We start from the raw sequence: 27,541 nt of genomic DNA on the forward strand, positions 1-27,541 counted from the left end.
ACCAAAGAAGATACACAAATGGCAAATAAACATATGAAAAGATCTTCCACATTATATGTCATCAGAGAATTGCAAATATATAAAACAGCAGTGAGGAGTTCCCATTGTGGCTCAGCAGTTGACGAATCTGACTAGCATCCATGAGGACGCAAGTTTGATCCCTGGCCTTGCTCAGTAGGTTAAAGATCCGGCATTGCTGTGAGCTGGGGTATAGGTCGCAGATGCAGCTCTGATCCTGCACTGCTATGGCTGTGGTGTAGGCTGGCAGCTACAGCTCTGACTGGACCCCTAGCCTGGGAACTTCCATATGCTGCGGGTGTGGCCCTAAAAAGCAAAAACAAACAAACAAACAGCAGTGAGGTATCAGTCCATACCTATTACAATGGCCTAAATGCTAGTGATAACACCAAATGCTGGTGAGGATATGGAGTCACAGGAGCTCTCATTCATTGCTGGTGGGAATGCAAAATGGTACGGCCACTTTGGAAGGCTACTCAGTAATTTCTTACAAAACTAAACATACTCTTACCCCATACCACCCAGCAATCGCAGCCCTGGGTATTTACACAAAGGGGTTGAAAATGTATGCTCATACAGAAATATGCACACAAATGTTTAGGACAGCTTTATTCATAATTGTCAAAACTGGGAAGCAACCAAGATGCCTTTGGTAAGTGAATGGATAAGTGAATTGTGGTACATTCAGCTTGGAGTATTATTCAGTGCTAAAAAGAAATCTACCAAAACATAAAAAGATATGGAAGAAACTTAAGTGCATATTTATAAGTGAAAGAAGTCAATCTGAAAAGAACACAGACTGTACGATTTCAACTACATGACATTCTAGAAAAAGCAAAACTAAGGAGACAGTAAAAGGATCAGTGGTTTGGGATTTGGGAGTGAGGGAGGGAGAGACAAACAAGCAGAGCACAGGATTTTTAGGGCAGTGAAAATATTCTGCATGACACCGTAATGGTGGATATGTCATTATACATTTGTCAAAACCCATAGCATGTACAACACGAAGAGTGAATTCTAATGTATATTTTGAACAGTTTGAGTGGTGATGTGCCTATGTAGGTTCATCTATTCTTTTTTTTTTTTTTTTTTGTCTTTTTGTCTTTTCTAAGGCCGCACCCGCGGCATATGGAAGTTTCTAGGCTAGGGGTCGCATCAGAGCTGCAGATGCCAGCCTACACCACAGCCACGGCAACGCAGGATCTGAGCCGTGTCTGCAACCTACACCACAGCTCACGGCAACGCCAGATCCTTAACCCACTGAGCGAGGCCAGGGATTGAATCCCTAGTTGGATTCGTTAACCACTGAGCCACCACGGGAACTCCAGTTCATCTATTCTAACATATGTGCCACTCTGGTGAGGAATTTTGATAGTGGGGGAGGCTGGAGATGGGCAAGAGCTGTATGAAAAATCACTATAACTTCCACTCAGTTTTGCTATGAATGGAGAACTGCTCCAAAAAATAAAGTCTATTGAAAAAAAATTGCAGCACTATTTACAATAGCCAAGACATGGAAGCTACCTAAATGGCTATCAACAGTTGAATGGATAAAGAAGACATGGTACATATACATAATGGAATATGACTCAGCCATGAAAGAGGACAAAATAATGCCATTTGCAGCAACATGGATGGACCTAGAGATTATCATGCTAAGTGAAATAAGCCAGACAAAAATATCGTATGATATTCCTTACATGTGGAATCTAAATACACACACACATACACACACACACACACGAACCTGTTTCTAACAAAGAAAGAGACTCACAGACATAGAAAGCAAATTTATGGTTACCAAAGGGGGAAGGGGAATGGGAGGATAAATTAGGAGGTTGGAATTAACATATACACAGTATCATATGTAAAATAGATGACCAACAAGGACCTACTGTAATAGCCCAGGCAACTACACTCAGTATTTTGCAATAACCTATATGGGGAAAGATTCCAAAAAAGTGTATATATATATATATATATGAATTTCTGTGCTATACGCCTGAAACTAACATGCTATCCTAAATCAATTTCAATAAAAATAAAATTAAAAATATATATGAATGGCAAATACTTAAATTTGACCCCTGTTTTGATCTTAAATTCATGCAACATGACCCGGATCACATTCCTGCTGACTGGTCATTGGGACTCTGTTCTTACTGCTAAGTGTGACTGTTACTGTTATTAATGATGGCCATTGAGTATCAGTCAGGCAGGATATTAAGCACTCAACTTTGAGGATGAACCCCTGAGGTAGGAACCAGTAGCCCATTTTACAGACAGAACAACTGAGGCCCACAGAGGTGAGCTCACTTGCCCATCACACAGTGATGGTGAAGGAGCCAGGTTTTGGCCCCAAGTCCATCTGGAGGTTTTGGACCAAGGTCCATCTGGACCTTGAGTCTGAATAATGCCTCATGCTGTGTAAACGTTACAGTAACATTTCAGAAAGATTGCTATTACATTTTCTCATCCCTCTCTCATTTGTTTTCATTATTCCCGTTTGACGCATGGGAAGCTAGCCAGAGAGGCGAGGCACTATAATCGCCTTGGTTCCTTTGCAACCACACTGTTGTTTCTGGGGCCCTCCCCACTGCCTCTGGAGTCTCAGAGGCTCCATAGGAGTGAAGGAAAATGTCAAGAATATTACATGTATAATTGAGGAAAACCTGAGAAGAATCATTAAATCCACGATTTAATATTTCCCAAATGGTTCAGCGACATTTTGAGGATGTGTCAAACTCTTTGGCTTGTACACGCTGACCATACGGATGAAAAGTGAGTGTTCATACAGAGTCTGGCTGGAGATTGGGCTACACACCATCCATACCAGTGGCATGGATTTGAACCCAGAGAATGTCCCTCACCCTCACAAGGACCTTTCAAGGTTATTCTACAGATGAGGCTCGAGTGAGACATGACAGTCCAGGTGGGTTACATAAGCATACACAATTGCAATGTATAATGATCCAATTAAGCTGGATGCCAATTCATTTCCAGATATCAAGTTTCAGATGTTTTCTTCATGTAAAAGTTGACCTCAAAAATGTGTGCCTTCCTAGAACCCAGTTCTTGGTTACTAAGAACCAATAAAAGGATCCTTGGAGAAACGGCTGCTTCTAGGGCTTGGCCAAGAAAATACAAGATGACCCCAGAAAGTAAGATTGCGCTAAATACAACAATACAACACTCCAAAAACAAAGAGCCACAGTAGGCTTATATCTAAAAAACAAAAAAGCCCCTCAAAACAATAGGGGGACCATGTCCGGAGAATAGAAGAATCAAACTGCCAGAGCTCTAAATGGCCAAAGGTGGAATAATTTGAGCACAATGGCAAATAACAAAACTGTTGAATTCAAACATGTCAAGTAGCAGGGATGAGGGAAGTAGAAAAATCACCATCAGAACACCAAGGCAGGAATTGCTGCAGGCTCGATCCAGCCATGGATGCTAAAATTAGTGGCCGAAGCTTGAAGGAGAAACAGGGCATTTGCATCGCCTCCAAGTAGCTTCCCCCTCCCCAGGTTATTAAATTACGGTGGTGGTTTTAACATGTGTCCACAAATTCATTGGTGTTCAGGAGGCGAATCTCAATTCCTCTCTTCTTGAGTGAGGGCTGTACTTGGAGACCTGTTTCTAAGAATAGACTCTGGAGAGGGAAAAATAACACCGCAGAGGCGCGAGCCGGCAGACACCAGCTTAACCTACGATCAAGGGTAACGTCACTAGTGGGCAGTCCTGTCAAGGTCACGTGTCATGTAACCCTGATATAATGTGGTGAAAATCCAGTTTTTACCAATAGAAAAACGGGTGAAATTTGAAGTTAAGCAAGACGGCAACATTGTTAGCTTAAGAAAGAGCCGGGTGAAGGGTCGCAGGACCTCTCTGTGCTACCTAAAATTATTTTAAAATGAAATGTTTTTCAAAAACCGTGTGCCTTGCTCTGAATTTGAGATCCTCCAAATGTGGAATGTTAAAACATTGGCCTTAAATTAGGCTTTTTTGAAAGTAAAAATTCAACCTGTTGTTCCCTCTGCTATATATATATACACATATATCTACACACATATGCACACATACAGCTGTATCGTCACTAAAACGGGACCCCACCGCATGCATTGTTTTGCAGCCTGCTTTATAGTAATCCATCATGAGAGAGCCAAAAGACTTATCACAAATGCGTGCCATGGACTACAGTTGAAAGGGGTCTCCCAGACCTTCTGGACTCTTGCTTGTGCCCTGTGGAAGTTCTACAATCTTCTCCCCACACTCTCAATATTGCTCCCGCCCCGGGTCTCAGCACCCCAGAACATGGGATAAAAACCCAGGAGAAGCCATCCCAAGGTCTTTCAGCAAGAACTCGGAACCAGCAGCCAAGAGCCCTGGCTTCTCGTCCTGGTGCTGGGGTGAGTCACGCGCCCTCTCTGAGCCTGTCCCTTCACCTGTGAAATGCGGAGAAAATTCCTGGCTTTGCCTCTCTCCCAGGATCCCAGGAGCGCTTGTTCAAAGGAAGCCAGCTGCCCATGGAAAGTGTGGGTGAGCACTGTACTGGCTCTGCCTCTAAGCACCAGGGTTCAAACCCTAGTCAGCCCCTTCGTGCCTGAGCAACCTGGGGCAAGTGGTTAAACCTCCCCGGGCCTCAGTTTCCTCTCCTAAAAAGGGGACTGTTGCTGGTACCAACCTCACGGTGCCGCTGTAGGGAGTGAAGGACACTGAGAACGGTGCCTGGGACTGCGTCTCAGCTGGAGGCGGATGCAGTGATTGCTACTTGGGTGTTAACCAAACACATTTGGAATGAGCCTGGGGGCTTCCCAGCACAACTGCGCGGTACCCCCAGATACCACTGGTGGCACGCAGCCCTTCCTCTCCTCCTTGGAATCAGCCCAGTTGGCACACCCTGCAGCCTCCTAACTCTGATGGCCAGCTCCCAGATGGCCAGGGTCTCCTGGCCCAAGAACCAACTCCTGCGGGCATTGCAAAGCCACCAGCCTGGGACAGAGCCTTGGCCACCTAGAGAACACGCCTGTGCTGATGAGGGTTGGGGAGGGGGCTGAACCAGGGTGTGGGGGGGGGATGGGGGTGACAGGCCATCCTCAAACCTCCTCTAGCCTCCCTGGAGATGTCACAGGCTTAGCAGGGGCTGCTTGACACATGTCGGATAAAATAAGAAAAAATAAATAACAATGTTTATAAGAAGATTAGCGAGAAGGCGGCAAAATTTCTCTAGGGAGCCTCCTTGGCTGCATCTCAGAGTGACAGCTCCCATTGCCTTATCGGAGACATAATGAGTTGCCAGGATTTGGGGTCATTAAAAATCCTCACTGGCTGGGTGCCCCCCTCCCCTTGCCTGTCGCCTTTGATGGTGGAGTCAGGGGGCCTGGTGGCAGCATGGGCCCCCTGCCCCCACTGCGCTGTCTGCCCATCGCTGTCCCCGTTCGTGGGGGGATGGAGGTGAGATGGTGGGGCCCAAGCTGGCGGAAGTAATGCAACACGACGGCCCAATTTGTGCCCGTGGCCCCTCGGGCAGAGGACCCGTCTCCCTGGTGCGGATTAGGCTCTGTTTTATCTCGGCTGCCTTTAGAGACAGATGGGGGGTGGTGGGGGTGCTCTGTGTAGATGCACGTACCTCCCGGCTCCAGGCTGCACTGTGGGAGGGAGCCCCGCTGGTCATCATACCCAATGCCTTGCCTCATACATGGGGAAACTGGGGAGGGGCAGAGGTCAGAGGTCACAGTGCATCAGTGGCAGAGCACACGATGAACCCAGGTCTCTGGACTCCCAGCCCAATGTTGGGTATGTTTAGTGGGTTACTATGTTTTTGCAGAGGGAACAGGAGGGGGAAGTGATGATAGGAACATACAGACGATTCAATTCAGCGAGAACAAATGTGTATTGATCTCCCACAACGTCTAAGTCACCGGGAGAGAGAGAGTGAGCTCAGAAACCAGGGAGGCACAGCCTTGGCCCCCAGGCCAGCAGAAGGGATGGTTGCAGAAGCCAGGGTTCACAGGCCAGCCTGTGTCACAGCCACACCCGTTCCAGCCACCCTGCCATCCCTATCAGGGCTGCAGAGAAAGCACTCCTGCCTTTAATCACCTCCCTCTTTGTCAGGAAGCTTATCTCCAAGGAGCTCAAAGCACTTGTAGTGTATTGATTTTCTCAACCCCTCACTGATTCCACTTCCCTTGAGAGACGCGAAGCTTGGAAGAGGGAGGATTATCCTTGGGTTTCAGTTCAGGAAACTGAGGCTGGAGCAGCCATAAGCCCAGCCCACTCGTGATGCCACTGGCCCACGTGTTCCCTTTGTGCTCTGGGCAGATCCTGCCTTGTATTGGAGAGTGTGGCTTGGTGAGCAGAGCGAGGCTGGATCCCAGTCCCATAATCACCCCTTCATCTGAGCACCCTTGTACAGTACACAACCTGCCCAACTGTCTGTGGCAGACCTGCTAGCACGTCTAACTGCCTAGGATGATCCTGGGATCTCTCAGCTAGACCTCTGGCAAAATGGTAAAGCCAGGAAGGTCCTCCTTATTCTAAGAATGTGACTAACCTTTTCAAGCAACAGTTTTTTCAGCTGTAAACACAGTGGAATGAGAACTTGGGAAGTAGTTGGGCTGATTTGATGAAAAATTAGATGTTACTGTATTTTGTGAACTATGAAGTGCTGTGTAGTTTTTTTTTTGTCTTTTTGCCATTTCTTGGGCCACTCTCATGGCATATGGAGGGTCCCAGGCTAGGGGTCGAATCAGAGCTGTAGCCACCGGCCTGCGCCAGAGCCACAGCAACATGGGATCCAAGCCGCATCTGCAACCTCCACCAAAGCTTATGGCAATGCCAGATCCTTAACCCATGGAGCAAGGCCAGGGATTGAACCTGCAACCTCATGGTTCCTAGTCGGATTCGTTAACCACTGAGCCACGACGGGAACTCCGCTATGTAGATCTTAATTCTGGGTTTTCATAAGATGGCTTCATGGAGCCAGTCACCCACAGCCTCTTTCTCACTCCTGTACCTGCCGCACTCTGGCCTGTGCCTACCTACCAGGTCTCTCTCCAGAGCGATCCCAGCCTAGCCAGGGACTCACCTGTCAGCAGCCTGAGGTCGCCTTGTACATAGAATTCCCCCTGTCACCCCCTGCCTTGGAGCTCACGGGGGAAGGAAGAGAAATGGTCCCATTTCACAAGCAGGAAAGCCATGTCCCTTCAGGCCAGCCGTCTCCACCTCAAATCTGCTGCCCTCCCCCCTCAGCCTTTGCAGCTATAGCTTCTCAGCTGTTTCAGTGGGAAGGGACCTTAACTCAGAGGGGAGTCCTAGTCCCGTCCTTCCTTCCAGGGTCGGGTAACGAGAAGCACAGCAGAGGCGGGGGTGTGCCAGTCCTGCTGCAGAGCCCGGAGACCAAACACTGCTCTTTCTGCAGCTTCAGAAGCTCCTCATGCACAGCGGCCAGGGAGACGCAACTTTCCTCACTGGGAATCTGTCCACTTGAATGTCTTCTGGTCTAAATCCAGAGCCCCTGAGCTTCTCTCCCTACCTTAGTTCGGTCCTGAGCCACTGGGGGCCCAGGTCCCTCCCTGAGCCAGAAACCTAGGCAGTAAGTAGGGGGCAGACGTGGCACCTGGGGCTCAGAACAGGCAGGGTGGCTGGTTGCATCCCAGCTCCGGACTGGGGTCTCTATCAGCGCAGCGTGCTCATCACAGGCCCAGCCTGGGGGGCTAGTACCACATGGGCCCCAGGAGAGGCCGTGGCTTTCACAGGACTATAAATCCCAGGACTGACAGCTGGAGTTTCCTCACCGTAGTTCATGTCCCTGGGACTGCTGGTGACCTGGGACAGCTGACTGGGCCCTCAGCACTGGTGCCGGGCCTCTTGCTGTGGCTCTATCAGCCAGGAGGGGTTTCAGGGGCATGCTCACCAGTAATTAGAGCAGTTTGTACATAATTTACTTTTGAAAAATATGTAAGAGTCAATTCAAGCCTCCCTGGTAATGCTGCCTCTCTCGATTGCTCGCATCTCAGCATTGAAGCAGGAGACCCTGAGAAAAACGATAAGAAATCATAACTAGTGTTGACAGGGTACTTGCTATGTGCTGGGCACTACACTGAGTGCTCCGTCTGCAGGACTGCAGGACCTTTGCTGTTTCTCTAGCACCGAGGGCCAGGGACTACTGCTAACCCCTTGCTCAGATGGGAAAACTGAGGCTCAGAGGCAGTGCCCTTGTCCGTGCTTGTGCAGCTGGGTTTGAACACAGGCCTGTCCGACCTCAGGCCCTATCAGTTAGTGGATGGAGTCTAGCCCACACCAGGAACCATTCCCATGCCCCATGGGCAAGCGCTCTACAGGAAGGCATCCTGTGGGTCCGGAGAGTAGGGAGGGTGAGAGCTAAAGCCCAGCTCACCACGTGGTTCTCTGGTGTCAAGGCCAGGAGCCCTCCATGGAGGAGCCCCCTCTCCTCCCTGCAGCCTCTCCCTCTGAGAACCTTCCTTTACCGTCTCCTTCCCTCATCACCCCTCGTGACTCGATGAGTCACGTCCTGCACCATGGGGTTGCCACATCTGTGGCTTGCAAGAGGCCAGCTGACAAGTTCTGTTCTCCGGTTTGGGGATCCAGAGCTCATTAGCTTTACAAAGCAGCTGCCCGCATCCTGGCTGCTTCAGTCCGGAGGGGCAGGGCCTGGTCCTCACCACCTTCTCCCTCCCACCCCCACCAGGGCCTCAGAGCACTTTCTTCTCACAGTGCCCACGGGGAGCTGCTGGTTCTTTTTTTTTTTTTTTTTGTCTTTTTGTCTTTTCAAGGCCGTACCCACAGCATGTGGAGGTTCCCAGGTTAGGGGTCTAATCGGAGCTGTTGCTACCAGCCTACACCATAGCCACAGTAACAGCAACAAGGGATCCGAGCCGCGTCTGCGACCTGCACCACAGCTCATGGCAACTCCGGATCCTTAACCCACTGAGCGAGGCCAGGGATCAAACCTGCAACCTCATGGTTCCTGGTCATATTCGTTTCTGCTGCACCAAGACGGGAACTCTGTTGATTCTGATCTCCATGGGGTAACAGAGGCTGCTCTCCCTGCAGGAGAGCCCAGGAAGGGCCCTGGCACCCATGTCTCTGCAGCCTAGGAAGGGGAGAGAGGACCCGGAGCTGAGAAGCATTTGCTGCTCCTCAGCAAGGCAACTCATTTCTTTAGGCAAATGGGCTGGGGAAGGAAGGACATGGCTGGACACTGGCAGTGATTAATTAGAAAGGAAATGAATGGTCTGTACAGACCACAGAGCGGGGTGAGGGGCAAGGAGCCAGGCGGGTGGCAATGATGGGGCAGAGGGTGGGCGCAGGGCGGGGTCAGCAGGACAAGGAGCCGAGCCCTGGGCAAGTACTGGCTATGCCTGCGATGACCCTTAGGAGGAGGAGGAGAGGGCAGGCTGCCTGGCTTCTGGGAGCCTACAGCTGGACTGGGGAATCAAACTGAGCTGGGGGCACCAAGGAGGGAGGTTGAAAAGAGAAGGCAGGAGACCACACAGGGAGCTAGGATGCTCAGATGTCTGGCTCCCCCAAGGCACGTGTCTGCCCAGCGGTCCCCCTTCCAGCATGTCTCCTCGCTACCTACCCGGGTCTCAGGCCACCTGCTGCTCCTCCAGGTCATTAAGCCCCTTCACATCTAACTAACCCTGCCCCACCCAACACTGTCAGATGAGTCTACCCCAGGTCTCAGTCCCTGGTGGCTAGAGCTGCTTACAAATTACATTAAAAGGATAGTGTACACAGGGCACGTCACAATGGAAGAAGAACATGGATAAAAGCCTCTTAGAACCATAGGGGTCTGCTGGGCAGAAGGATGCCTTGGTTGCCTGAAGTCCCTGCAAGAGGTGAAATGATGCTCTGACCCTGCTTGGGTCCATGTCACAAAATGCCAGAGCATAGCGATTGAGGTTAATGCCTCAGATGTAGACCAAGGGCCAGAGAAGGACTGTGACTTGTCCCCGGGCACACACATGCGTGGTAGAGATGGGGACAGGTTAGTCCTGATTCCTGCAGGGATCTTCACATAATCTCTTAGACTGTCACCTTCAGGCGACAGCCGATGGAATTCTCAGCCCTTTCCCCCTTAGGTCCGCCTATCCTCCACCCCCAGCAGGTTCTCCGTGGGGCCTGCTTATTGCTTCTGTTCAGTGGGTGTTCACCCAGGGTGCCCCTTACAGGAGGCTCCTTGACTCCACCTCAAATTTCCAACTCTCCTCCTGGCCCCCAGCGGCGAGGGGTTTCTCCTCCAGCTCTTTGTGGCATGCTGGCCCTTGCAGGGTTAAATCCAGCAGCTCCTCCCTCCCTCCCCACTAATGACACGCTTCTCTCCACGTGATGGCACGATGGCTAAGAATAGAGTTTGCCACTCTTGGGCTCTGCTCGGAAAAGCTGCCACAACCCAAGGGTTTTCTGCTTCTGCTGGGCCTTGGGGCTCCAGGCCTGGGGCCCTGGGGCCTCTTCCTGAGCTCCACCAGGCTGGGTGGCTGAGGGCTAGCACCTCACTAGCCCTTTTCTGGCCCAAATGGAGGGCAAGAGGAGGAGCCAAGGGGAACTTGCTCCTGCAGAAAAGCCTGTGACTCAGGCTCCGTTTCAGAGACACTGTGGAGGAGGCCCCCTCTGCATGTGCCAGGCCTGTCTGATACCCCTGTGCCTCAGACTTTCAGCATTTCACAGCAGGGTGATGGAGACAGACAGGGAAAGCGGCTTGCCTGGAGGTCCTACAGCTGCTAGGAGCCAGGATTTGACCCCACGGCCTCTTCCGGTCCCGGATGCAACATCCCCAGGATGACACAGATCTCTCATCCCCACTTTCCCCCACAGTCTTCTTACTGCCTTTCCCATCCCAGCCCCAGCCTTTGACTCCCTCTAATGAAGGACAGCTTTGATTGACATCCAGAGCAAAGCTAGATAGCATGAGATGATGATCATGAAGATGGTGGCGGTGTGTGTTAAAGGCAGTTAGGAGCACGTATTCTAGTGACAGGCTGATGGGGTTTGAATCCTGGCTCCACCACTTGTGGCTGTGTGATCTTGGGCTAATTATTTTAACCACTCAGTATACTCATGTGTGAAGTGGAAGCATTGTAGGTGGCCAGGATTTAAAGTGTTATCATCCTTGAGATGCTCAGAATATGGTGAGGGCCCCATAACCCTTTATTATTGCAAGCCTGGCAGGAGGAAGGCACCTAGTGTAAAGTCCCTGTGTGGTTGTGGTGTGCAGAGAGGGTCCCTTGCCATGAGCAAAAAAGCCTCCTTCTCTGGGCTTCGGATACCGGGGCGGTACCAGCCTGCCGTGTATATGTGTGTGCATGTACCTGTGCACGTGTGCATGTGTGCGCACCTGTAAGCAGGTTGCACAGGTAAACTCCTTGAATGAGAAGGGATCCACAAGTCACATCCTGTCCCTGTCCCCCACCACACCCAGTTCAGAAACCGCCCTCCCCACCCCCGCCATGTCTCTAACCTATGTTCTCTTAGGTCTTGCTCGCTTGCCTCCTGTGACAAGGAATGTGTTTCTCCAAAGGGAGCCTGTCGCCTGGTGAGAGGTTCTGACTATGAGAAGAGCTTCTCTATGCCTTCCCCTTCTCCTTGCACCTGGGAGGCCCCCAGGCATACCAGCTTTCTGGAAAGAAGGGGGTGGTTTTGCGGCAGCTCCTTCCCTCTCCAAGGAACCCGCCCTGGGTCACCTCCCTCACTGCGCTGTCCCCCTCCTCTGTGTCCCCTCCATCCGCAACATTGCTGTGTATCATCAGGTCTCTCATCATATGGGTCCTGTTTCCCTAGCTAGACACAGCTTGGTCTGAATGAGACGACAGAGAGTGAAAGTGCTTAGAACTGTGCCCAGCCCGTGGAAAGTCAGCCATCACCATCAGAGATGCTGTTATCATTACCGTGCTCTCCATTGCCCTCACCACCGACCATGGTCTCACCCAGGACATAAGCAAACCCACCACAGGGGCTTATATCCTCTCCCCTCCTCCTGCCAGGCAAGCAGTAACAGAGCAAAGCGTTATGGAGCCCTTGGCATGTGTCAGGTGCCATTCTAAGCATTTTAAGTGTGATAACCCCATTAATCCTTGCAAACTACAATGCTTTCATTCTACAGATGAGCAAACTGAGGCACAGAGCTGTAAAACAGCTCACCTAGGGTTGGATGGCTATAAGTAGCAGAGCCAGGATTTAAACTTCATCAGGCTGACACTAGAATCGGCCCTCCCAACTGCCTGTGTCCCCACTACAGGACACAGGGAGAAAGGTTTGACCTTTGGGGGGTCCACTTGTGAGCAAGACAGAGGTGCATCCTTGGGACATGTTATCTGATACTGAGCCTCCCAGAGCTGCTGGACCAAGAGTTCAGTGGCCATCGGCTCATCCCTCTGCCCCTACCCCTGGTAGAAGTGCTTGAAGTTCAAAGTGAGACTTGCGAACAAGGTGATCTTGTCATTCTCCGACTTCCTGGGGCAGGATGAGCGGGAGGGGGGAGCTGATGAGTGGGAACCTCATAGCAAGGGAGATTCAGCCGTTCCCCGGGAAAGCATAAGCAGCCCGGCTCTGGAAACCTGTCCTCCCGTCAGAGTGACAACACGCAGAGCGCCTGCAGCCACGGCTCTGCGGGCCACCCGTCCGTCCGGAACACACGCACACACGCACGTGCACACGATATTAAAGTCATATTTTTGGTTGCTGGGAAGGCACGGTTGTCACTTCCTCTGCCCTAGGCAACCCGCTGGCCCAGCTCCCCTTTTACTTCCCCGCCCCACCGTGCGCGCCATCCGTTTGTATTTATATAGATAAATCGGCCGGGCTAATTAAAGTTCTCTTGCTGGAGAGTGAGGGAATTAATAAAAGAACTTGGAATGGAGCCGACCAAAAGCTGGGCGCTGTGAGCCAGAGCCAGAACCCACAGCAGCAAAGGAGGCCAGAGGGTCCGGCCAATCTCTCTCCCTGTCCAGCAGGCAGGGCCACGTGAGCCCACCCTCACCCTCTTCCAGGGGAGGTTCTGGGGCCCCAGGAACGAGGGCTCTGGCAGAAGCCTCCTCGCTGTGCACTTTATGCTATGACACCACATGGGCGCCTTCATTTGCCCTCAGGGTATGTGGCTGCGTCTCGGGCATCTTGAGGCAGGAGGGAAACAGTTGAGATAGTCGCTGGCTATCTGGGCTCAAAGGCTGGCTCTACCACTTAGAGCTGGGCAAACTTGGGTGAGTGACTTTACAGCTCTGTGCCTCAGTTTACTGATTTCTAAAATGGGAGCATCATAGGTTTTGCGCATCAAGAGGGTTATCACACCGAACTTGCATAGAGTAGAACTTGGCCCACGGTGAGGGCCCCCTAACTACTTATTATTGCCTGTCTGGCAGAATGAGGGCATTGGATGTATGGTCCCTGGGGGTGTGATGTGCAGAGAGGGGGGCTTGCTGTGAGCAAAGAAGCCTCCTTCCTGGATACCTGGGCAGTACCAGCCTATAGGGGACCCAGTTGGGCTTCTACCCACCACACACTCCAGACTGGAGATTGGGGGGCTACCTCATTTAGGATTCCTGATCTGAGCCTCCAGGACGGGCTGCTCCCTCTTGTTAAGACGTGGCTGCCCCAATCCCTGCCTGAGGCGGGAGGACTCCCTGGGAGATAAGTTCTAACTGAGCCCTGCAGCTGGGACTTGGGGATGCTGCAGCTGCCCAGGACAGAGCTGGCCTGGGGCTATTGCCCCTGTCCTATCTCCCAGCCTCCTTGCCACCACTCTGGCCTCAAAGACCTCTAGAATCTCCACTGCCCTAGGGCTGAGCTCAGAGAATAAGCCCCCAACTCTTCCTGGAGGCGAAGGCAGCCCCAGAATCGCATCTCTCAAAACCCCTCTTTCCAGTTCCTAAGCCTCTGTCTGTAGAAGGCAGGGAGCCTGTGGGGCCAGAGAGCGGCATGGTCTCCACTCTGTCACCAATGGGCAATGTGACCTGGGCCAAGTCTAGCCCTGTCCACATGGGCTGGACTCCTGTCCGTGTGCAACTTTCTAGCTCAGGCCTCAGGATTCCAAACATGGCCCCCAAGGAGCAAAGAGGGATGAGCCCGCATCACAGGCTGGGATCTATTCGCCCAGAGTAGCCAATGGTTCCAGGAATATTTGGCTGTGTGAGGTCTTGGACTTGAGCTCAGATTTCTCTTCAAGTCCCCAGGGGCTCCTCAGGCCCAGAGAGGAGAATGATGGCCTGGGCTGGCAGCTGGCCCCTTCCACCAGCGCCTAGGCCCCAGAGGCCCAACCTTCCTAAGGCCCCCTCCTCTGTCCGGCAGGTCTCAGCTCAAATGTCCCCTTCTTAGAGCAAGGGGTCAGAAGTAGCCCCACCCCCACCAATCTCTCATGCCATTCACTTTTTACTTTGTCTCATCTTTATCTAAAACTTCTTCTCTATTTGGTTACAAGTTTGTGGTCTGTGTCTTCCAACTAGAAAGAAAGCACCTCGACTTTTCATGGCCTAGCTCCAGCACCTGGCCCCCTCCGAATATTTTTTAGATGCGTGAGTCAGTGACTGAGTGAATGGAGATCTGGATGAACCCCTGGGGAGACGGTCACCAAGGCAGGCCACGGAGGGAAGGTCAGGCCAGCTGGGCTGAGGCACCCAGAGGAAACAGCTGGGCCTGTGGGAGCCAGAGGTCCAGAGGCTGGCGCCTCCTGATTGCTGGCCTGTGCGGGCCACGGTCTTGTCCCCTGAGCCCTAAGTGAATAGAGGAGCAGAGGGAGGGCAGTCCGAGGAGGAAGGATGAGCCAGATGTAACTGAGGGACAATGAGAAAGGAGGGCCACAGGAAGAGACAGAGAGGGAGAGGAAAAGCCCTAACAATACGCAGGCCCATCACTCACTGGCAGGACAGTCCCTGTCCAGGTGTCTCTCCGGGGCAGGCTCATCCTTCCCATTATCTCTCAGCACAGAGACGCCAGGAAAGCACCTCCCAGCCAGCCTGGGCCCTCCACCCTGGAAACCTCAGGGCCGGTGGAGTCACCAGGTCCTCCCATCATTGTGCCGGGCCGGAAGCTGAGGCCCAGAGAGGGCCAGGGACTTGCCCAGGGTTACGGGGCAGAAGTGGCCAGACCCCAGGTTTCCTGGCTCCCTGAGCAAGGCTCTTCCCATGCCCCAGCCCACTGCACACATCAACACCCCACCACCCCTGCTCACCATCAGCCCCAGCACAACCCTGCTCGGGCGTCAGACACCTATTTCTAGGCAGCACTTGCTGTCCAGGGCCTGGTGTCTGAGCGTCAAAGCCTAAAAATAAAAAGACAGATTGTCCACTTTAGCTGTAATTACCGCCTAAAAAGACCCAGTGGGGAGAAAGAAGGAATAAAGGGAAAAAAATCTCAGGGCTGAGCATCCATCACAGGCAGACAGGCAGAGGGAGGGAGGGTCTCTGGGCACATCGGCGGGGCTGTCGGGCCTCCTGCTCCCCAGCCCTTCTTCTCAGCTCACTGAGCCAGCCATCATCCTCAGCCCTTTCAGACATGGTAGAGACAGGGTGGCCCACTGGGGGCGGGGTGGTCCTGGGCCTGTTCAGCTGCTCCCAGCTGTGTAACCTTCACCAAACAATAGTTCTCTATGGGGACTCAGTTTTCTCACAGATGCAATGGTGTCTTTCATTCACTCAACAAATATGGATTGAGTGCCTCCTATGTGCTGGAGATATAACGGGAGGCAAACCCATTCTCGTGGACTGTATGTCTGTCATGTGGGAAATAGGGTTGTATCCTGGGGGACGGGAAGTTCCTTTAGACTGAGGCCAGCGAAGGCCTGAAGACCTGGGCAGAGCACTCCTGGTTGAGGAGAAGCCTGAGTAGAAGTGAGCAGACCTGTTCAGGGGACACAGGAGGTCCCCTGTGTCTGGAGCCCATGAGCAGTGGTGTGCGGGGTGAGGGGGCCAGTTAGCAGAGGCAGACCATGGCCAGATCCAGGGGAGCCCACCAGCCCCTGATGAGGAGTTTGAATTTGGTTCTAGACGCAGTGAGAAGCCAGAGGAGGGTGTTCAGGATGGCGTGACATACCATGACTCAAGTCTCACAAAGGTAAGTCGGGCCACATGTGAGCAGATGGTAGAGGAGGGACCGGGAGCAGGTTCTCCCAACAGTCAAGAGGGGAGGTGACAATGGCCTGGCCAGGGATGAAGGCAGTGATGATGGAGATAAGATGCTGGGTTTGGGGACAAAGTCAAGAGATAAGCCGGGATGACAGGATGCAGCGGGAGGAAGATGGAGGTATTGCTCATAATGCCCAGGTGTTGGGGAGTAGGTGATGGTGCCATTTGCCAAGAGGGGCAGCCTCAGATTTTGGGTAGTGATGGGTACACTGAGTTGATCTGATCACATAGAATTTATACCCACATGAACGCACCAGAGTAGTTATTATGGAAACAAATGTGGAGCTAAGTGGTGTGGCCAGGCTGCAGGTAGAAACATGGAAGCCATCAGCAAGGGGTTGATCTTTAAGACCACGGCCCCGAGTGAAGTGATCTAGAAAGGAGCATGGCTAGAAAAGAGGGTCTCAGACGGAGGCTGGGGCTCCCTGACTGACAGGCAGAGGCTGGGTAGGGGAGGAGTCCTGGCAGGGGGCCGAGGAGGCAGCAAGCTAGGAGGGAACCCAGGCGGGGCCAAGGGAAGAGACTGGCCCAACTGGACCAGGTGCTGACGGACATGCAGGAAGATGGAGGACAACAATGGGACCACTGGCTGTGTCATGCAGAGTCACTAGGGATCTTGACAAGAGGCAACGCCCCATGGCAGCGGAGAGGAGAGGATAGAATGGGGGCAGTGGAGACAGCTGGAGAGAAAACTGTGACAGGCTCTGCTATTCAGATGCTGGAGGGGGCCGCAGGTCAAGGGGGGGACTAGCGCACATGTGAATGATTCCATCATGAGAGAGACCCGTGGTGCTGGAGTGAGGCAGGATTGGAGGCTGTGAGGGGTCCGGGAAGGCATCAGCGGGGAAGCACTGTGGCCGGCAGAGGCAGCGAGCAGATCCTTCTTGGGCTGATGCAGAGCTACACGGCACCGACTGTGGAGCGGCCCAGGGCTGTGGTGGCGGACAGGGGACTGAGGGTGGGCACACGGGATCCAGGTCTCCCTGCTGGGACTCCATCCCAGAGGCCACAGGGCACAGGGCTGCTCCTCCAGGCCAGGTATGGGGGTAAACAGGAAAGGCAGAGTCTAGGGGGGGACCCACGGTTGCCAGAGCCACAGGCAGACAAGACACTGAGGCTTGCCCAGGGCCTGACCCTGCTGACAAATTCTAGAAACTACAACCTTGGAAGGCAGTCAAATACCAATAACAAAACAAGTCCCTCTTCAAGCCCCGGGGCATTTGAGATTTTTATCTTTGTGGTTTCTGTCCTTTGATTTTCATTAAAAATAAACAGGGTTCAATGAGAGTGTTCAAGGCAGTAGGGAGTCTCCCTCTCTGGGCCTCAATTTCCTCATCTGTAAAATGGACCTATTAAATCTCCTGGCCTGCCTTCTCCCCAGGGCTGCTGAAAGGGTCAGATGGCAAAAGATGCAAGAAGGCAGACGGTGAGTCAAAGTGTGGGGCACGGGGACACTTGACTCCCCTCTTGAGGGCACATCTAGTTCAGAACCACAGAACCACAGTGACTATGGGGTGAATGCAGGTCACTGAGTGTTCCTCTTCCTTGGCTTCCCTGCCTGTGCACTGGGGACAGTACCCATCTCTATTTCCCCAGATGCAGCAGCAACAAGAGGAGGTTAGCAAGGGGCTGACAGGTTCTCTCTACATTCTGAGCATGAGTGGTTCTCCCTGGAGTTGAGCAAGTGGGGCCTGGGCTCCGAGAAAGAGAAACACTCTTGCTGTGATCCCAGCCCAACTGCACCAAGACTGCACACCTGCCATACCTTCCCCAGCCAAGAAGCCCCCTTCTGGCGGGTGCAGCTGAGGACAAGGCAGGGCCCTCTCTCTGAACTGGTGCCCCTCTCTCCATATGCCCACTGCTCCACCCAGTGATGGATGGGCTGGGTATGCAGTGTTAGCAGGTCATGTTCCTGGAGCCACCTGTCAGCCCAGGCTCAGGCCCACTCTCATGGAAACCTGTTCCTTAGGGCTGTCCGCCTCCTGGGCCCCCTCCTCAGTGATGCCAGCCCTGCCCCTGTCACAGGGTAGCCCTTCCCTGGACAGCCATGAGGCTCTGAGAGCCCCAAGTACCCTCAGAGGTTATCGAGCCCCACCCCTGGCATGTCTGGCGGAGAACCCCAGGTCCAGAATGTTCATTATGGGGCTGGCCTGGGTTTTCCGTCAGGGTTTTTCCCTGCTCTTTTCCTGCTGCCTCGGCAAGTCCAGCCCTGTGTGTCATGTTCCGGCAGCCATGGCTGCTGTTGCTTAGACAAGTATTCCCCATGTCACCCACTGAATAAATGGGTGACAATGAAAGCAAAGGGGACCATGGCACAATTGCCAGGACACCTGGGAGCTAAGTACCCTCTGTCTCTGCACAGGCTGTCTCATTGGACCTTCACAGTGTCCTGTGAGCAAGGCCTGTTATTAGCCCCATCCTAGAGACGAGGGAATTGAGGCTCTGGGAGATTATGTCATTTGGCCGAGACCACACGGTAAGTGATGCCAGCAGGATTCCAGCCCACATCTGCTGGACCCCATGAACAGCCCTTCACGTGGCTGGGCCACTGGGGAGCCTGGACGTGGGGTCACAGCTCCTGCTGGTCCTCCTCTTCTTCCTTGATAACCGCTTCTTAAAAGCTCCTGCTCTGTGCCAGGCCTAACACCAGCTCCTGAGATACAAAGATGAATAAACCAGTTCCAAGTCTCGAGGGGCAGAAGAGTCCCTGGGACGAGGCCAGAGAGGCAGGGTTTTGGCTATAAAAACTTGTGGTTAACCTTTAACATGTCGCTTCATCTGTCCCTCCCCTCCCCCATCTGTGAAATGGGCCTCAGAACCTTGGGCTAATGAGCTAATGGCCTGGACGGCTCTGGGAAGCGTGTTAAGTGCTCTACATGCGTGGCCCCATTAAAGCCATTATCTGCCAGTAGGGCATCACTCAGCAAGTGGACTCAAGTGACCACAGACGAGCCCTCCACCTCCAGGAGCTGGTGGAGAGGGCACTCCCCTTTTAGAGCAGCTCTCACCTTGGGGCAGCCTCCCAGACACATCTCAGGTAAACCTCCCCAAGCCCTAGGCCCAGCTCCAGCAAGCCCACAGGGAGGGTGTCGGGTCTCTGCTCAGGCCACCATCCTGGCTTTTCACTAATGCCCTCTAATGGGCCCATTTAGCAGCCCTGTCTGGCTGTCTCCGCAGCAGCTAATTGCTAGTCCTCCTCCGGCCCTGCTCAGGCCTCTGCAATCAGCTAGCATTAACTGCTGTGGGGAACTCTGCGATTCCACAGAGCTTCCAGGCACTCAGCCAGGGACAGGCTTCTCCCAGCCCCCAGGTCCCACGTTCTCGTTGCTGTTTCCAGGAGCCCCTGAAGTGTCCTCCATGGAGCAAGATCAAGAAGCAGGAAGGAAAGCAAGACAGGGGATGGAGGCCATAGGCTCAAGGCACCCCGGCAGGCCAGGGTCGGAGGAGAAGCCTCAGTGGCCCTGCACGAGCATGACATTCAGGCCTGTCCTACTGCAAGGTCTCCCCAGTGCAGGCTCTGGGACAAAGATCTGGGAACAAGTGGTTTGTTTAGGATACAACCCCAGGAAGAACCACCTGAAAGGATGAGGGGTGGGGGTAGGAGGGGGTGGGGAGTGCCATGAAAAAGTGGGTGAAGGAGCAGGTCATTGCTCTGGCAACTGGGGCTGTCCTGCAGGGGACTTTGGAGACAGACAGTGTGGAATAGACTTGGAATTTTCTCACAAGGGAGGGAGGGGGACTGGATGTTTATCCCAGGGCCACCTGAGGCTGCTGGGGGCACTGGTGAGGCAGAACACTGTCAAGAGACATGGGGTCAGCAGCATGGGGGCCTGACCCCTGGCACCTCCAGGGAGGCAGCAGGCAGGTATGGACAGCTCTGCTATGGGCCCCCAAACAACTATCTGCAAACCGACTCGGCATCACCTGCTTATAGGAGACAAGTGAACTAAGGCCACCAGCCCTCCTTTCCAGCTGCAATGAGAGAATCTTAGCACCCAATCCAGGGAGATGCTGGTATAGCCGAGCACCGGGCTCACTCATCCCCGGTCTTCCTTCGTGCTGATTCCTCTGCTGGCTATGTCCTCCCTGTGCTCCTCCCCTGGGGAATTCATGGCAGCCCTGGGCCCAGTTCTATCCTGTGTCCTCCCTGGGCCAGTGAGAAGACTCATGGACCCCTTGGTGTCAGAGGGGCTGAGGTTCCCTCTGGTGGGGGAGACAGCGGCACGGGCACTGCTCCCTACCCCAGTTAGGACCAACCCCAGGGCCCATCCTGCATTAAGAATAATGTCTTGGTCACGGCCTGACCCAGGCAGAGGGCTCACCAGAGTTCTGGCCTGACTGCATGGATGGCCAAGACTTCTCATATCCCTTCTTTCTGCTCACCCCAAGATTTTGGGCCAACCCCCCTCTTCTCTCTCTCGCTCACCCTCTTCAGTGGTAAGGTCATCAATTGCCAACACCACCATATCCATCATGAGGATGATGCCTTTTAAGCCTCCCTCTGCAGCTCTGGCCTCTCTCTTCAGCTTCAGATCCCATAGTTTTTTTTTGGGGGGGCGGTGCAGGCAGGCACCTCTACCCGGAGGTTCCTCAGGAACTCAAATGCCATTGGTCCCAAAGTGACCACTGCTTCTCCGCCTCTGAAGTACACTAACTTCCTGCACCATCCACCTGGTACCCAAAGCAGAGCCCTAGGGGTCAACCTTGACTTTCCCATCTGCTTTCCAGCTAAGCAAGCAGGAAGTGCACATATCACCTGCTAAACATCCATCTTCCCTTGTCACCTCCATGACCACATCCCTTGTGCATGTCCTCGTCATCTTTACTCAGGGAATGCCATCCAGCCCCAGCCTTGCCACTGCTCCCACTCTCTTCCAATCCATGGGTCACGCCAGAGCTAGAGATTTTTCCCAAACATCAGCCCAGTTATGTCCCCTTCTTATGAAAACCCTTCAATGACATCCAGTGACCAGGGATGAAGTTTATGGTTCTTGCTATGGCCTTTAAATTGCTGTAGCTTCCTCCTCACCATCTCCTGTTTCTAACTCAAAGCTCCAAACATACAGGGCACCTTTATTTTCTCTGAATGGGCTATGCTTCCCCTCACCTATGGGCCTTTGCACATGCGGTTCCTTTCCTTTGAATGCATGGCCATCAGGGCTTCCTAACAAGCCCAGATTCTTTTTTTGTATTATTATTTTTAGGGCCGCACCCACGGCATATGGAGGTTCCCAGGCTAAGAGTCAAATCGGAGCTACGGCTGCCAGCCTACGCCAGAGCTACAGCCACAGCCACACAGGATCTAAGCCACATCTGCGACCTACACCACAGCGTATGGCAATGCTGGATACCCAACCCACTGAGCAAGGCCAGGGATCGAACCCATATCCTCATGGATACTAGTCGGATTTGTTTCCGCTGTGCCACAGTAGGAACTCCCAAGTCTAGATTCTAATGTACAGACTTGAGTACACAAATATATGCGGAACAGACATTAAGAAATGGTTATGGTCTCGTATAAGATGGGCAATGGCGACTCAGAAATCAACTTGTCCAAGTTTGCGCAACTGGTAAGGGCGGGGCCAGGATCTGCCCCATTGACATCCCTGTTGGTCTGATTCTAGAGCTTGGCTTTTTTTTTTTTGGTCTTTTTGCTTTTTAGGGCCGCACCTACGGCATATGGAGGTTCCCAGGCTAGGGGCTGAATGGGAGCTGTAGCCGCTGGCCTAACGCCACAGTGACTCAGGTTCTGAGGCGCGTCTGTGACCAAACCACTGCTCATGGCAATGCCGGATCCTTAACCCACTGAGCAATGCCAGGGATCGAACCTGTAATCTCATGGTTCCTAGTCAGATTCAGTTTCCGCTGCGCCAGGACGGGAACTCCTAGAGCTTGGCTTCTTAACGACTGGATGGGCTTCCTCTTTTATGCTCTCACTGGATGTGCACTCATTCATTATGTAACCCTTTTGGGGGTGCTTGTGAGAATTCAGTGAGGTGATCCAGGACCTCTGGCATCATGTCGGCACACAGTAGGGCCTAGTTCAGGGCAGCTTTGATGAGCAGCATCTTCCTGGTTCAGGCCACCTGCCCAGCCAGCCAGGGAAACACAGCTACCAGTCGCTGGCCTCTCCTCTAAAGCCTGGCAGGGTCCTTCCATCCCAGCAGCTGGATGGATCTGGGTGGATCTGACTGTCACATGGCCTCACATGAGGATGGCAGAACTGTCCCGGGCGCCTCACAGAGAGGGGCACAGGGGCTGGGGAGGGCAGGCCCCACAAGGAGAGGCTCTGCCTTCCGCCACCGGTCACACACACACACACAAGAGCACGTGGTGCAGCACAGGGGAGAAACGCAGGGCCTCTTCCTGTGTTGCGCTGATGTGTCTGAGAGTGACAGTCCTGGGGCTGCCACTGATGCAGCCTGACAACCCCTTCACTTCTGGGGCCCTGGGAGTGAGGGTGTGGAGCATGTGAGGGCTCACCAGCTCTCGGAAGCCCCCCTGAGAAGGAAGATGGCTTGAGTGTTGGCTGAGAGGGGAGCCTGGGATGGGCCAAGGTCAGCTGCTCCCTCATACCATCCACCTCCATTCACCTGGGGTGGCTGCTGTGCCAGCCCTTGGGCTCAGGACTGGCATCTGAGCAAGGCTGAAGAGGCTTGAGGTCACTTGCTCCACACCCGCCTCCACCCTGACCTGCTGCAGCAGCAGAGAGAGGCAAGAGATTGGCCTGGGTCATCCTGCAAGGTCATGGTTAGCCCAGGCCTTCAGCCTCCATGGTTAGCCCAGGCCAGGGAGGGGGTGGTAGCCAGGCTAGCCCTACCCCAGGGATTCCCTTGAGCCATCCACTTTCCACTGTGCTGGTGACATCAGGCCAGGATCGCCCAACCTGAAGAACCCATGCGGCAGAGCCAGGCTCCAACTAGCCCAGGCCCTGTGGTCAAGAAGCAGACACGGCCCCTAACACCCCCCAGGGCCACCTCTTCAGGGCTTACTGGACGGAGCCTGACCAGGGCCCCAGGGAAGCCACTGTCCAGATGCCTGGGCAGTGTCATGTGGCCCCAAGAGCCCACCCTGCTCCCAGCCCCAGCCTGAGCAGAACTGTCCTCCTTCGTGTGCCCCGGCCCCTCCTCCTGGCCTCCCCCCTTCCTGACATCCCTCTGAGGCGGATCTTGTCTCTTTATGCATCAATTATTAATTTGCTCCAGCTACATTAAGCCTGGGTCGGTCTGTTGGCTCCTTTGTCATTCTCCCTGCAGTGGGGTGGGTGGGGGTGGGCAGGGGGAAGCAATGGGTTGGGGCTGGAGGAGGGTAGAGCAGACAGTCCGAGAGGAGGCAGCGTTCCTTCTGCCCTGTAGACATCCCTAGTACATCAAACCTGAACTTGAGGACCCTTCAAGATCATCAGATCTAACAGGTGGGGAAACTGAGGTCCAGGGAGGGGACGGCATTTGCCAAGGGCACAGGGTAGTCTGTGCTCAGCTAATCCCAGGATACTTGAGTGTCAGTCTGCTATGTGGCCCTGACCTCTCTTCTCTGCCTGGCACTGTCTGTGTTGCTGCTCTAACTGACCCGGATACACCCAGAGGATGCCCTTTGAGTCACAAGAGGTCAAGTGGCATTTCCCAAATCACAAGCGAGTGATGCACAAAGCAGGGATTGCACTCTGATACCTTTATCTTCCCACTTACCAGGTGTGTGTGTGTGTGACAGAGAGAGAGAGAGAGAGACAGACCAGTGTTTCCCAGTCCTATTCATGTAACACAAACATGTTTTGGCAGTTTCTTCTCCCAAAACTCCCTGGTCAGTAAGTTAGGAAACACTTCAAATCATACTCCTCCTCAGAAAGCCACACATGTCTCAGGGTTATAAAGGCTCTGAGAAGGTCTGCAGGGGAGAAACGTGTACAACAATGACTGACTAGTTGCCCCAAATTACTTCATGGCCCAATGGTCTAGACTCACTGTGTCCTGCAGACCCCAGGCTTCACTGGGTTTTGTGGAAAGTGTGCAGGGGCAAGTTGAGTTCCTACATCTCCCTGGTCCCCACGCACGCACACACACGTGCACCTGGTAAGTGGGAAGAGAAAGTGGGTGCCTGGGTAATGATTTCAAGGTGAGAGAAGCTTGGAAGCTCAGGGCTGGGCTCCCTGGCAATGTGCTCTTTGGCTAGGGGGCTTGCATCAGTCACTCAGTTCAACAGGCAGAGTGATGGGCTAGAAAATTCTGGGGCTCAGGGACCCCACAAACCTGGTTGCAAATCTACCATCTGCTTTGCCAACTATGATGATCCCAATAAGTACAAGTGTCCCCTGCTATGGGAAAATAGAGCAATGCTATGAAACCTTTCATAAAATGAACCAGCAGAAAGCAAAGAAGCAATTCCCTTAGGACACCTCTTGCTAACGGATGTACGAAAAACATGGAGATAAAGCACAGATGCTCACCCACATAGGTCAGAGCTCTGGGGCTGGATGCTGAGATCTGAGTGTGGGTCCTGGAAAGGAGCTTGGCGGGGCCGCTCCCGCTGCTGGAGGTGCGCTGCCTCCATAAGGGCTCCTGCAAAACAAATGCTGAATGCTATTTCCACTTTCCACATTTTTCATAAAAGTGAAAATCCTCTTCAGCTTTTTTTGGTTGACATAAACAGGTATTAACGTAGGTTGTCTGTAAAAGTGAAGTGGGGTAAAACAAACTTGAAGAGTGGGGGATACTTGTAGTTAACATGCATTGAATCTTTCTTTTTCTTTTCTTTTCTTTTTTTTTTTTTTTTTGTCTTTTTTGTCTTTATAGGGCTGCACCCACGGCATATGGAGGTTCCCAGACTAGGGGTCCAATTGGCGCTGTAGCCACCGGCCTACACCACAGCCACAGTGACACCAGTTCTGAGCTGCATCTGCGACCTACACCACAGCTCACGGTAATGCTGGATCCTTAACCCACTGAGTGAGGCCAAGAATTGAACCCACAACTTCATGGTTCCTAGTCGGATTCATTTCCTCTGCACCATGATGGGAACTCCGCATTGAATCTTTCTAAATGCCCCTCCCACGCATTGTCTCACATTATCTTTTTTGCTTATTTGTTCATTTGTCTGTTTTTCAGTCGGAAAAACTGAGACTCCACAAGACCCGGTCACTTGCCCAACATCACACACATTACTGGAACATCAGGGGCCTGGCTCCAAAGTCCACGCTGTCAACCATTAACACTGTGCTGCCTCTAGGAACAAATAATACATCTGGGCCTCAACTTGCCCAGCTGTCAATGGGGGAATATGGGTGTTTCTTCCTCCGGCGTTTTAGGGAGAAAATACTCTCAACACGGAATCTGGTACATAGTAGGAGGCCAAGGAACCCAAGAAATGGTGGTGGATTTCTTTTTCTTTTTTCTTTCCTTTTTTTTTTTTTTTTTTTGGTTTTTAGAGCTCTGCTTGTGTCCTGTGGAGGTTCCTAGGCTAGGGGGTCAAATTGAAGCTGTAGCCGCTGTCTACACCACAGCCCCAGCAACGCAGGATCCAAGCCACATCTGCGACCTACACCACAGCTCACTGCAACGCTGGATTCTTAACCCACTGAGCAAGGCCAAGGATCAAACCTGCATCCTCATGGATACTAGTCAGGTTCACTATTGATGAGCCACAACGGGGACTCTTCATCCTTCTTTTACAGCCTGCCCTTAAGAAAATAGGATGAAGTCTTTCCTCTCATCTTCTCCAACAAAATGGCCTGAGCTTCTTAGGGTCCCACCATCAGGGGCACTGGGGTATGTGAAGGGAGAGGCCGTGGAGGGGTATCAGTTATCCCCAGGTCTGCAGACTGCAGCCCAGCACAGCCTCAGGTGAAGCCCGGGTCCAAAACACATCTTGAAGGTCCCTTTCTCCTCCCCGTGTGTGAAAGCAAATTTTGAAATGAGAGGTGTCAGGTGGCAATACATACATATCACTGAAATCCACAGCATGTAATGGTGTATAAATTATAATTCATAATTCAACTGGTGCCTGGGTCGTGGGCTCTCTGCCACCAGCTTTCCAGCTCTGCAGCCTGCCCGAGTCCCTGGTGAAGTAATAAACTGGGAATAAGGGACACCATGCTAACAAAGTTTCACTTGTCAGGTCTATGCTTTCATGCTGTGTGTTAAGTTCGCACAAATATCACAAAGCATACACACACACACACACACACTCATATATATATATATATATATATATATATATTTGTATATATAAATAAACTATCCTGCTGCTATGCAATTCCCTCAGGACAGAAAAACCTTTTCTGGCAAGAGCCTCATTTTTCCAGCCTTACAGAGGCTTTGGCAGGTTAAGTCCCCTTTCCTCATTCCCCAGCCGTCCTCCCTCCAAATTTAGGATCTTCTTGTCGTTTAACCCAAGAGGCCTCCCTGGTGCAGCTGGAGACACTCATATTAGCCCTAAGAAGGCACTTCCTGAGGCGAGGTAGCTCAGTGCCTTAGACAGACTGAGAGCCTGGACCTGGAGAGGGAGCTCTCCTGGGTCACCCAGCCTCGCCTGTTGCTTCCAGGCACCAAAATTCAGCTGACAGGTCAGAAACAGAAATGAAGACCTCACCAAGCCAGGCTGCCCGGGGAGCAGCCGTGGGGATCCGTGGAGCTTGGGAGCCCCACTGGCCCTCGTGTCTGGGACATCTGAGACTCAATTCTCTTCCAGACTGACTGGGCCCCTCCGGAGTGGCCCATTCTGTAGCTTCTGAGGGCAGGACAGCTGCTCCAGAGTAAGGTGTTTGGGCTTTTTTTTTTTTTTTTTTTGGCATTTAGTTACAATAACAGGGATCCTCAAATTGTTTGAATCAATGAGCTCTGTGTGTGTGTGTGTGTGTGTGTGTGTGTGTGTATGAGCAGCCATATATACAAAAGGATGATCAAACGCGTGGGGTTCTGGGGAGGTGGTTAACGGGGAACCTTTTTCATCCCCAGCTTTATAACCTTAAGCAAGTAAGTATTTTAACCTCTTTGCACCCTCATTTCCTTGTGTAAAAGAGAGGGCAGTAACAGTCGGCCAGAGGGCGGCTGCGTGGCATTCACCATGCTGGTGCCAAGCTCCGTGCCCCACCCTGGGCAGGGAGAGAGCCAGTGTATATGGGCTCTACTGTCTAGTGGCGAGGGCAGCTGCCTGGGAGAGGGAGGCACCAGTCCCACCCTGGCCCATCAATCCTGCCAACATGAGGACCAGCCCTGCCGGGCGGTGGGGAAAGAACAAGTCTGCGTTCATTCTGGGTAATGAAAAGTGTCATCAGTAAATGAAGAATCTCCTAATTACCCAGACATCCCTGGGAGATTTGTGAGGCCGCAGGCAGGAGCTGAGGTCCTGGGGCTGAGGGGCAGGGAGGGAGAGGGTGGCAGGCTGGGTTTGTG

The sequence above is a fragment of the Sus scrofa genome, chromosome 14 (genome assembly GCF_054392235.1).
Source record: "Sus scrofa isolate SSC_HxYL_T2T_F1_AM1 chromosome 14, Sscrofa_HxYL_maternal_Yorkshire_Landrace_v2.0, whole genome shotgun sequence".
NCBI lineage: Eukaryota > Metazoa > Chordata > Mammalia > Artiodactyla > Suidae > Sus > Sus scrofa.